We start from the raw sequence: 12,200 nt of genomic DNA, 5'->3' as shown, positions 1-12,200 counted from the left end.
CTGGGAATCCTAAAATGAAGAGACAGAATTACAATTCTAAAGAGGGAAATGAAAGTCAGGCTGAAAGGTGTTTTAGATGTCATAGAATGGATCACAGGAAAAATTAATATAAACGGTCACTATATGTGTCTGTTTTGGTTGTTGAGGGAATGTGCATCGTGCTAATGATTGTACAAAGACGACACGAATAAAACGTTTACAAATGTAATAGACTATGCTATTTAATTAGCGAGAGAGTGTGGATTTCAAATAGTGAGTGGAATATGTAGAAATTGTGGTTTGCAGGGTCATTTTGCTAGGATGTAAGGCCCAGAGGGTTGAATGTATGAACTGTGGAAAGACTGGTTATGTAGGAAGTATGTGTAAGAGAATTAAGCAAAAAGAGGAAGAAATTATGAGAGTAAGTGGAAATGATGAGTAGGGAAACTGTATGGAGAGGGTTCTAAGAGGATTAAAGAGGTGAAGCCTTTAGTCTAAAATTTCTGAACCTTTTGAATGTGAGAGAAGGATTTGCATGTAGTTATATGAAATGGGATAAAGAAAGGACAAATTGTTTTAATTGAGTGTAGATGCGTAGCAAAGCTTGTTTTAATTTATATTTGATGTGGTATGAATATCTTGTTTAGAAATGCTTTTGAAATGTTACCTAAAATGAGTAGGGAAATGATCTGTGTGAGGAATTGGAGAGTTGTGTGTGCGTGTTAATTGTTACTCTACTTTACTTACTTTGATGGCTGTTATTAGGGTATAAGTTTCTGAAGAAAAATACCAGCAATAATCGAAATTAAGTTGGGTGAGCGATATAGAGTCGGGCTTACAGTTTTTATATATTTCCAGTGAGGGAGGAAGACTCTTCTGTTGAGATGTTAAGAGAAATGTGAAAGGAAAAGCAAGTCGGAGTATACAAACAGCAGGTAAAATTCTTGAAAAAATAGAAAAAAATATATTGGATGTTATAAATGAGGGAGTAAATGACTTCAGTGGATTTGGAATATGTGATGTAAGTAAAAAGGCGGATGAATGTCAAGTTGAGCTTAGGAATAGGATGGAGAATCTGAGGGAACTGCATGAAAGGCCAGATTTTGAGAGAAAGGATTTTGGCTGGACATGAGTGTATGAAAGACCATGAACTAGAAGTAGGTGCATATGAAATGATGAATTGATGTAAGACCATAGGAAATAAGCGTGAATGCCAGAAAGAATTGTAGAATAGTAAATGACTAATGAGGCAAATTTAGCCGGGAAGAATGCTTATTAAGTTTTTTAAATATAGGATTTGTAAATGTTAACTTTTACATGCTCTGACAATTCTCTCTTTAACATTAGGCTTAATTGTGAACTGTGGAAGCTAGTGGGCAACGTGATTTCCCTTCTATTACCCAATTATTGTTTTGAGACACCAGGCCTGGTGTAGTAAGTACGTGTCTCTCGTAATTGAGAAGCTGAGGACAAGGAGATAAACAAGCCTTGTCGAAAAGTAAGATAGAATTAAGACAAAAGAAGAGTCTAATCACAGTGATAGTGAGGTTTATTAAGCCATAATAATGTACTAATTAGGTAGCCCAAAGCCGATAGTATGAATAGAAAAGTGATTTTAAATGAAAATGGTAGTGAAATATGGAAAACTTAATTAAAAATTAAGCGTAAAAAACAATAAAATTCCGATTAGACTGTTCTGTATAATAAAAATGGAAAACATGTAATGGATTGAATGCAATATACAGTACTTGCACATATTATTCGGTGCCAGATGATTGTATTTCTTTTGTCTTAAAAAAATGCGTTCTTGTGTGTGTGATTTATGCTGTGTTCCTGTGTATCGTAAAGTTGCCTATTACTGATTATTATTTCGATTATCTCTACACTAGAAGACCTCAGTAGTCTGCAGCCAATTTAATACATGATTTTGAAGGTCTTCAACTCTTAATAGTTGACCATACTATACCTAGTTTGAGTTTCACCCAACCAAGAATATAACGGGGAGCTTGTAAGTTATATTTTGAGGTCTTTCATATTAGTCAGTTCAATTTTGTAGCTTTCATCAAGTATATGAATGCATAGATAATGGGTATGCTTATACATACTCATTCTCATTTTTTTATGACTGTCAATCTCAAAAGTTTCAATTTGTATTTCCCTCCCTTTTATTTACCAAATCCTATTTACCAAAAACCAACAATATTCCAAAAATTCTAGTTAAATACGTAATTATATCTAAATAATGTTTTTTTTATTTTTATGTTTTTATAAATTTAAACTGATAATTATTAAATTTTTTTATATTAATATTTAGAATAATAAGACAATAGGTTTTTAAGTCACCTGACGTTGATATTTAAAAGCTGCAGGTAGTTATTTAAATTTAGAATTTATTTTCATTGTTTTGATAATTTATGCTACTTTTTACCAAATATTTAATCTATATTTATTATTTTATCATAATGACATATTAATACTATAAATAATTGCGTACATTACTATAAATTTGAGATCTCCCCTTTCGAACAAGCTGGAAAGTTGCCAGCTACTCCTTTTGTTTCATATTAAAATTTCTAGTTATTTTAACTCTCAATAGGAGGCAATACTGTCGCTAGTACCGTGTAACACAGATAAATATTTTAGTTATTTCAACTCTCACTAGGTGTCTATACTATCGCAAGTTCCGATGAAAGCTTAACTAATTATCATTCGTTAAATGAACATTCTAAGGTAATTGTATGCACTAATATAAACATAATTACTGTTGAAAACATAAAAAGGAATGGTTAGAGAAGCAGAAAATATTTAATTTTTGTTCCTTTGACACCTTCAAAGTTTACGTCTTGGCCCTTTGCATTTAACTATAGAGTTTATGGCCTTTTTAAATTAATATCTATTATAGTAACTGATATGAACAATGCAAAGAGTATAGATTGGATTTACGTTAAAGGTTTATCATATTTCCTTTTCATTATTTATTTATTGGCTTTGAAAATTTTTCTTTTTGTATTTCCCACCTTTTGTTTACCAACTCATAATCCCCAAAACCCAACATTTCTTTAATTTATTTAAACTAAACATGTACATGACATCAAACATGATTTAAGAAAATATCAAATTATATAAATGTACATCAATTTTAAGAAATATTTTTATTTTTAATGGCTTGCCAAAATTATCTAACAATAGGCTCTTCATAGAAAAAAGGGCACGCGTTGGCATTGCCGCTTGCCAGTAGTACTTTTAATTTATATTTTAACTTTTATCCTTTACTGTTTCTTAATTTTATTATTTGCCATTACAGAATTAAATAATTAAAAGAACAAATTTGCATGATCCTTACTGTAGTTAATGCAAAGTTACCATAATGTCTGAAACAGTAAACAATAACACAGTTACAACTAACAAGTTACAACGGCAGGGATACAGTAGTCAACTTTGTCACCCCAAGGAAGTCAACCCGCTCCCCTGCTATATGCATTGAATATTTTTGTTACACTTCTACAGTAAACCAATCGTTGTGATGCTAGTGTCTGGTAATTTTGATTCATATTCCATTTAGACCGACATTAATCTGAATATAAGGAGACACGGGTAAGGAAAAAAATATCAAAGCTAATAATTACAGGATACCAGCATCTTGGCCAAACTTTTACTGTTCCTGTAAGTATATTAGTTTATATTCTACTGTTTAGATAATGTTTATACATTTGTGGCCAGTTATGGTCGTTCAAATGAGTATTTCTGTTATTCCTGTTTTAGTTATTGTCTCTATGGCCACAGGCTTCTTTAAATTGCTAAAAACCTGTAGGTCAAGTTTGACCACATTAATGCTATTAGGCTATGGTTGAATAATAACGAGTGGTTTATATTCTGACGAAATCAGACATGGCCACAAGGTTGTGATAATTTTTACTTATTGGTGTGACCATAATAGTGCAAAATTTCACTAGGTTATGGTAGTCTGTTCATGTTCAACCCTTTTTTTTTTTTTTTTTACTTGTAGGGTAATTAATTGGGCAACTGGGGCTTTCCCCTAGCTCTACCTTTTGTTGGATGGCTTTGCCGGCTATATGGCCCATTTTACATGACACCAAACATAGTTTCTGGACCGTTGGCTTTATTTGGCTTAAAGTTGTGGCAAGGTGTTGGCCAAGCCAGTACAGCGTTAGTCTCAATGTTGCCAAGTAAGCACACAAACGTCAGCACTCAAAGATACCAATTCACACCACATTCACCCCAACCGAGAAGAGGAATGTACAGTTCAGTACCCTTTCGCATTATGATAAAGCATGAATTAAATCAAATTTCATCAACTGCAATTCTTCTTGCACCACATTACAAAGCTCGCCTCATTTACATTTTAAAGTTCACCTCGTTAGCATTACAAAACTCATTGGTTACAGTGGGCCTTATAACTACTAATGGTAAATGTGTAGGAGAGCTCCGCGCTCGATTTTAAAAGTTTCTAAAAGTAGAAAACGAAAGAAAACAGTAAATTAGAGCTACAGTTACCTTGAAACTGTGAGATAATCCTCCTACAACCACCTAACTCTTACACAGAAAATGTAAGCATAAACCTACTACTACAATTATGGGGGACCCCAGTGGGAAGCGGGGTTTTTGGGTGGGGGGAGGAGGAGAAAAGTGATTTTTCGGGGCACTACCGAACCTAATACAACTACCTACCCTACCCTGGGGGCCATGTACCCCTACCTAGGCCTACCGGGGGGGCTCCGCCCCCCCTGCGACCCCCCCTTAAGGCCACAGTAATTTTCAGGGCACCACCGAACCTGACACCCACCTAACCTAGCCTATGGGGCCCTGTACCCCTACCTAGGCCTACCGGGGGGGGCTCCGCCCCCCCTGCGACCCCCCCATAAGGCCACATTGAGTTTCAGTTCAAACGAAACAAATTCAAATGAAAACGCCTTTTGCAAAAAAAAAGGAACACAAACTTCAAATTAGTCTCAATATCTAACTTACCTTTGAAACAAGACACGAAAAAATGGCACCTCCTCTTCCTTTTCCCACGAGTAACCACACTACGATCACACCGGAATGCTAATTTGTTGTAATCTATACGGCACACATTTTCACAATTAGGGCACTTTTTCTCTGCCAAAATCAAACCATGACGTTGAGCAAATGCAATTAGCAAATCAACTTTCCCTGAATAATGTACACAAAAATCCCCATAAGAAATAAAGCAATTGTCACAAGTGACACAGTCGGAACGGGATGAAGGTCCTGCTAACTACTCCATACTTTACGGCAAAATGAGCTTTTTAGTTTGAAGGGAGATCCGAGACGTGCAAAAATATTCCTCCGCAGAACTTCACGTAAACTGTGGTAACTGGTGGAAAAATAGCAGGGATAAGTGAAGTAATAAGTGTCAGCATTGGCTAGATTTGTAAAAACCGCCATGATTGGTTTTCAAACAGTGTGACGTCAAGAAAACACCTGTTATTGGTTAGAATAGCATTGAGAACTAGTTTGCCATACGCAGTAAGGCGGTGAAACAGCTCATTTTAGCCAAGACATCACACAGTAAACAAAAACAAACACTTAGAAAAAATCCAGGTGAAACATAACTATACACACGAATATCTTCGTTAAATAGAAGCTGCTCATATATTGACTATTATATAAGCGTTCTATATGATATAATAGTGAATTGTAGGTGTTTAAATTCTTCAAGATCTTCCGCGGAGCTCTCCTACACATTTACCCTACTAATTCATCACGAACAACAATGATATAAGGGTACTTACCTCCCATACTACTCCCACTCATCCCCTAGGACAAAGTCTGAAAGATATTCAGGTTAGGTGGGTTGATGAGGTTCTGTACCCTTTTACAAATATCAAAAGTTGGTAAAGTTTTACTTTATTACAGATTCTCATTTTGAACAGAAAATGTGTTTTATGTAGTAAATAACGTGATTTGACCAAATTTGACTGTCATTTCAACTGCAAACAAACAGAACAACCAATTCGACTAACTTTAAGTAGACGAACTGGTTGCTGTTATTACGGATGAAATGAAGGTGAAAACCGGTTAAATTATGTTATTTTTTTTACAGGAAAACTTAACGGATTTTGAGCGAAGCGAAAAATCTATTTTTGGGTGAGATAGCCATGGCGTCCTGATGGAAGGTTCCTGTTTGGTAGCTTCCTTGGGTATAAGACTACTAAGATATTCCCAGAGAATTTAACCACAGGTTATCACAGAATTCTAACTTCTGGAGCGAGTATCTCAAAGGTTTCCCTTTAAGACATCGTAATACAACAGGGGACACGCATGTCTGAACGTGCCACATAGCTATCTCCACCCCGAACAGAGTTAATGCTTCGGTGTGTAAGGACTGAGAATAGCTGGGAGCCGTTCCACAGCTAATCTCACTCGTGGCTACTACTGATACTCGAGACGTAAACAAACGGACGCCATTGCTCTAATGACGTCACGCGCATCTTTATCCTGGCGCCAGTTGCTGCCCATCACCATGATACAATTGTGTAGGGTGGGAACAAACTGAACGAAGTAGTAGGGAGGGTCCATCAGGACGCCATGGCTATCTCACCCAAAAATAGATTTTTCGCTTCGCTCAAAATCCGTTTTTTGGGCTCAAGCCATGGCGTCCTGATGGAAGAGTACCAGAGAATCAATGTATCGTGGTAGATTTTCCCCCAGAGTTAAGTGCCTAGGCATTGACAAAACAGCAAAGTAATCTTAGGTAAGAACCATAGGAACGAAGTATCCTGCCCCCCATTGGTAGGAAGTTCCCATGGGCTATGCCGACGTCAAAGTGGTATTGAAGGGCTATTCATCTTGACAGAAGAACTTTTAAGAACTTAGAGATGAAGCAGAATGTTTGATATTTGTATAGGAACATTCTGAAGTAGGCCAGTGGTGGTTGGGCACTGTGTATAGAGTTCATCTCCTGATTATCAGAAGTAAGCATTCGTGTAGGAACCTTACTGAGACAAGGTGAATATAATTTAGGATTAGACATCTTAAATTCTTCATGACCATAAGAAAGGAGGAATAAATAAAACTATGACAGTATGTATTTCATAGTAAGTAGGAGCTGAAAGAGACGCATAAGTAATAAAATAGAAATTTTATTTCACAATGCAGAAATTAAATAATTTACAGCAAAAGTAAAGTTCATTTACAGTAATAATAATGTACATAGAAATAAAGGCTTGCTCTTGAATCTGAAAAGGAATTTCAGGATTAGTAGGTACTCGTTCTCGAGGAACGCAAGTCTTTAAACAACACATCATGCTCAAGGCATGCGGCACTTGTGTGACACTATGACATTTCACCTGGGATAAGAACAGTTATAAAAGCACTAAGTGTTTTTAGACATCACTATGAATCACTCGAGGGTCAACATAGGCACCCGAAGAGTTAGAGTCCCAAGTAACTCGCTGTTCTACGCAGAGTTAGGTGCAGGTTTCATAACACTACCTGCGGCTACCACAAAATGTTTGATTTCGTGCACTTGTTTCGCATAATGTTTAAAGAAAACTCGCGAGGACTTCCAGCCCGTAAAGTTTTTAAGGCTCTCAAAGTCCATGCTCTGAAAGAAGTTCAGAGAAGATGCCACTTTTCTAGGATCATGACCAGCGGGTGTACTGTTCGGATCCGCTCTGCGAATGAAGTAGGTGATTTTCGCTCTTAATTGTTTCAGTGACAGGTCGCTGCCCGATGTTTCTCCTTTGAAGAGTTGGCCTCCACCAAAGTTCGAAGTTCTGCGAAGATAGACCTTGAGACTCTCTACTGGACATAGAGAGACATCCTCCTTCAGGGGGCATATTCTCCAAGGGCCCCATCTTTTGGTGGGTAATTCATTTTTGGCGAGAAACGTCGGATCAGGGGAGAGGGTCACTTCTCCTGAATCAGCAAACAGGATGTGTCCCTCTTCTCTTGATAATGCCACTATTTCGCTGACTCGAGCTCCCGAGGCGAGAGCAAATAAAAATATAACTTTCTGAGTCAGATCCTTGAGGGGGCATGAATCGTTGTCCAAGTTGGAGGCGAAATGGAGCACCTTGTCTAGTGACCAGGAGATCGGTTTCGGAGGGGGTGCTGGGCGTAGGCGAGCACATGCTTTTGGTAATTTGTTAAAGATGTCGTTGGACAGATCAATTTGGAAAGCATATAGAATTGGTCTAGTCAAAGCCGATTTGCAGGTTGAAATCGTATTGGCTGCTAATCCTTGTCCATGAAGGTGAATGAAGAAGGACATACAGAAATCAATGGTGATTTCTTTCGGATTTTTTGCTTTAACAAAGGAGACCCATTTCCTCCAGGATGATTCATATTGCCGTCTCGTGGATTCGGTCTTGTATTCCTCTAGGAAGTCTAGACTTTTCTTCGAGATCCCAAACCTCTTCTTTGCGGCAAGGGAGAGAAAATCATGAGATGAAGGTCCTTGATTTTCGATGATGAAGCGAAGACAGTCGACTTCTGTACTTGTTGAGAGAGAACTGGGCCCGGGAGAGGGATCAGCTTGGGCTGCAGCTCCAGGACCAGGGGGTACCAGTTGCTCCGGGGCCACTTGGGAGCCACTAGGGCCGCTGTCCCTTTGAAGGTTCTCAGTTTGGAGAGGACTTTCAACAGAAGGTTGGTGGGAGGGAACAGGTATATCTTGGACCATCTGTTCCAGTCCAGTGACATGGCGTCCACCGCTTCTGCTTTGGGGTCCTCGTACGGGGCTACGTACAGAGGAAGTTGATTGTTGTCGCTCGTTGCAAAGAGATCTATCTGAAGTTCTGGGACTTGATGAGAGATGAAGGAGAATGATCTTGCGTCTAGAGACCATTCCGACTCTATCGGGTTTGTCCGAGATAGAGCATCCGCTGTCACGTTGCGGAATCCTTGTAGGTGAACTGCAGACAGGTGCCACTTCTTCTTCTCCGCCAGACGGAAGATTGGGAGAAGCACCTGATTTATCTGGGGCGATCTTGAGCCTTGGCGATTGAGACAACGAACTACCACCGAGTTGTCTAGGGTTAGACGGATGTGGATCGAGGGCGGCGGGGATAACTTCTTCAGAGTAAGAAGGACCGCCATGGCCTCCAAGATGTTTATGTGGAACGTCTTGAATAGTGGAGACCAGGTCCCTTGAGCTTGTTTCAGGTGGGAGTGACCTCCCCAGCCCTCCAGTGAGGCATCCGTGTGGATGTTGAGTGATGGAGGAGGGTGTTGGAGAGGAATGGACCTTTTCAGGGCCTTTGCTTCCGACCACGGCTTTAGGAGGCGTCGAAGTCTGTTTGGAAGCCGTCTCTTGAGGTCTCTTCGAGCGATGGATGCCGATCGTCTCCAGACTCCCGCGGCATCCTTTAGCTGTGCGCGAAGCACTGGGTTTGTCACTGAGGCGAATTGTAGAGAGCCTAGAACTCGTTCCTGCTGTCGTCTTGAAATGCGTTTGGATTTCAGTAGTCGCTTGACAGACCCTGCTATTTCCTTCCTTTTCTTCTGGGGGATGGAAAGGCGGTGTGACTGAAGATTCCAGTGGATTCCCAGCCACTGAAACTTCTGAGCTGGAGAGAGGCGAGATTTCTTCTCGTTGATCTTGAATCCCAGGTGTTCTAGGTACTGGGTAACTTCGTCGCAAGACTTTGCACACTCTTCGGGCGATGGAGCCCAGACTAGCCAGTCGTCGAGGTAGGCCATCACCTGGACGTTTCTTAGGCGGAGCTGTTGTACTATGGCATCCGCCAGCTTTGTGAAGATCCGAGGGGCCACATTGAGGCCGAATGGCATGGCCCGGAAGGCGTAGCTTTTCCTTTGGAGTCGAAATCCTAGGTAGGAGGAAGCATGATGGTTCATTGGAATGTGCCAATAGGCATCCGCCAGGTCTATAGAGACCGTGTAGGAACCTTGAGGCAGAAGGGTCCTTATTTGTTGAAGCGTCAGCATCTTGAATTTGTTGTTCTCTATGAACTTGTTGAGGGGGGATAAGTCCAGAATGACTCTGAGCTTGTCTGAGTCCTTCTTGGGAACGCAAAACAGTCTCCCTTGGAACCTGGTGGACTTTACCTTCCTTATCACCTTCTTGTTCAAGAGGTCTAGAACATATTCTTCCAGAATGGGGGTCGATTGTTGAAAGAACCGCTGGAAGATTGGGGGTGGTTGCACCCAACTCCAGCCTAGACCGTTCTTGATGATGCTGTGTGCCCAGGGATCGAAGGTCCAACGATCCTGGAATTGGCGGAGTCTTCCTCCCACCGGAAGCACTTCATTGCTTCTGGTGTCCCGAGGACTTGTTGCCTCGGCCGCTAGCTCCCTTTCCTCCTCTACCTCTGGAGGGACGACGAGAGGCGTCTCTGCTTGCACCCCTGGACGAGCCTCTACCTCTGGCATGAAAGGTAGTGGATGGCTGCTCAAAGGCAGGGGTGAAGACCGGTGACTGTGACAACACCGGTTGGGGGACCAATTGAAAGGTCTGCTGTGGTTGGGCAACCACTTGGGAGGTAGCGGGTCCCGGAAACTGACGTCGTTGTTGACGTTGCTGGGGTTTTGGCTTCTGAGGTTTCCTCTTAGGCTGAGGTCCATCGTCCTGAGAGGGTTTCCTTTTTCTGGACATGCCCCACTTGTGGAGAAGGTTCCTATTCTCCGTGGCGGCTCTGTCAGTTATTTCCTTGACAAGGTCAGAAGGAAACAGGTGCTTTCCCCAGATGTTGGAGGAAATCAGCCTCCGGGGTTCGTGTTTCACGGTGGCACCGACAAACACGAATTCACGACAGGCTCTGCGAGCCTTTATGAAATGGTACAAGTCCTTCATTACTGTAAGTAAGTGGGATTTGGCTAGTACCATGTAGTGATCAGGTACTCTTGTGTCACAGGCCATAACTTCAAGTTGGACTTGATGAGAAAGAGATGCCGCAAGCCTCTCCTTCGTGTCTTGTTCCCGGCGAAGGAGGTGATCATTGAGCTTAGGGAGGTCCTCATTAAACTGACGTCCGGCGACGTCAGGATCGAGCCTACCCACGACGAAAGTATGTTGAACATCTTTCCATTGTCTAGTGTCAGGGGGTGTCACGATGGAGAAGGGTCTGCACTCCTCCAGTGCAGGGCAGGGTTTTCCTTCTTCCGCCGCTTTAAGGCATGCAGCTAAGGCCTTTTCCAAGAAAGGAAGAACCGCAGTGTCAGGTGCGACATATGTAGGATGCTTCTTGCTCAAGGCAGGAAGCTTAGAGCAGGTAAAGCCCCTGCTCTTAAATGCGGAGGCTAGCATAGCCTGGGCCTTTGCGAGATCGAACACTATCTCTTCTTTAGGTTCGGTCTCCTCCTTCGAGGCAGGTTCGGAACGAAGCCGGACGTAACAGTCCGGGTAGGCCTCGAAGCTTGGGAAGAACTCCACATCTTCCAACGGGACCGTGCCAATCTTGTCACTAACAAAGATCCTGCCGGTCGCAATAACCATATGCTCTGCATACCTCCACGGGTTGGCATGAGAGCAAGCTGGGAGATCCTTAACCGAAATCTTCTTCGGTTCTCTGGATCCAATCATTGACCTGATGGACTCCTGGTTCTCCTTCAGTCTGTCGTCCATGACAGCTCTAATCAGCCGGATCAGTTCTTGGGTAGACGAAGAGGGATCCGGGGTCGAGGAGGTAGACGGAATGGACACCTCCGTCGGTGTAGGAGTAGGCGGAGGGATGGATGAGGGAGGAGCTCCAAGCTCCGACTCGGTGTATTCCACCTTGTCTTCGTCCTCTTCGGCTCCTTGAGCCATAAGCGTCTTCTCCGTGTCTTCCGAGACGTCAGAGATCTGTTCATCATCCTCGGAATCTAAACGACACTCATGCATGGACTGAGCCATGACCACATCAGGTTCCACCGTAATTTGGACAGTGGGGATTGCTTCTTTCGGAACCACTGAGTCAGGGGAGGCCTTAGGGAACAACAGGGACCTCAGTTCTTCGGTGGCCAGGTACGGTCCGGTAGCATTTTTCTGAAAGCCACGCACCCACTTGCGCAGCTTTTCACGAGAAATGTCTCTAACCTCCGCTGAGGGAGGGTTATGGAAGGCCTCAACTAGGTGGGCCTGGCAGACCGTACAATCCAGTGGATTCCAGAACTTCAAATCCCCTTTCTTGTCTGCACAAGGGGCGTGAGTCCTGCAAGCCGTATGCCCGTAAAACTGCGGGCGTTTCACAGCGCAGAAGGCGAAGTCACACTTCATCTGCTCCTCCTGTGGAAGA

Source organism: Palaemon carinicauda, chromosome 13 (assembly GCF_036898095.1).
Source record: "Palaemon carinicauda isolate YSFRI2023 chromosome 13, ASM3689809v2, whole genome shotgun sequence".
NCBI lineage: Eukaryota > Metazoa > Arthropoda > Malacostraca > Decapoda > Palaemonidae > Palaemon > Palaemon carinicauda.
Note: the sequence above shows the minus strand (reverse complement) of the source record.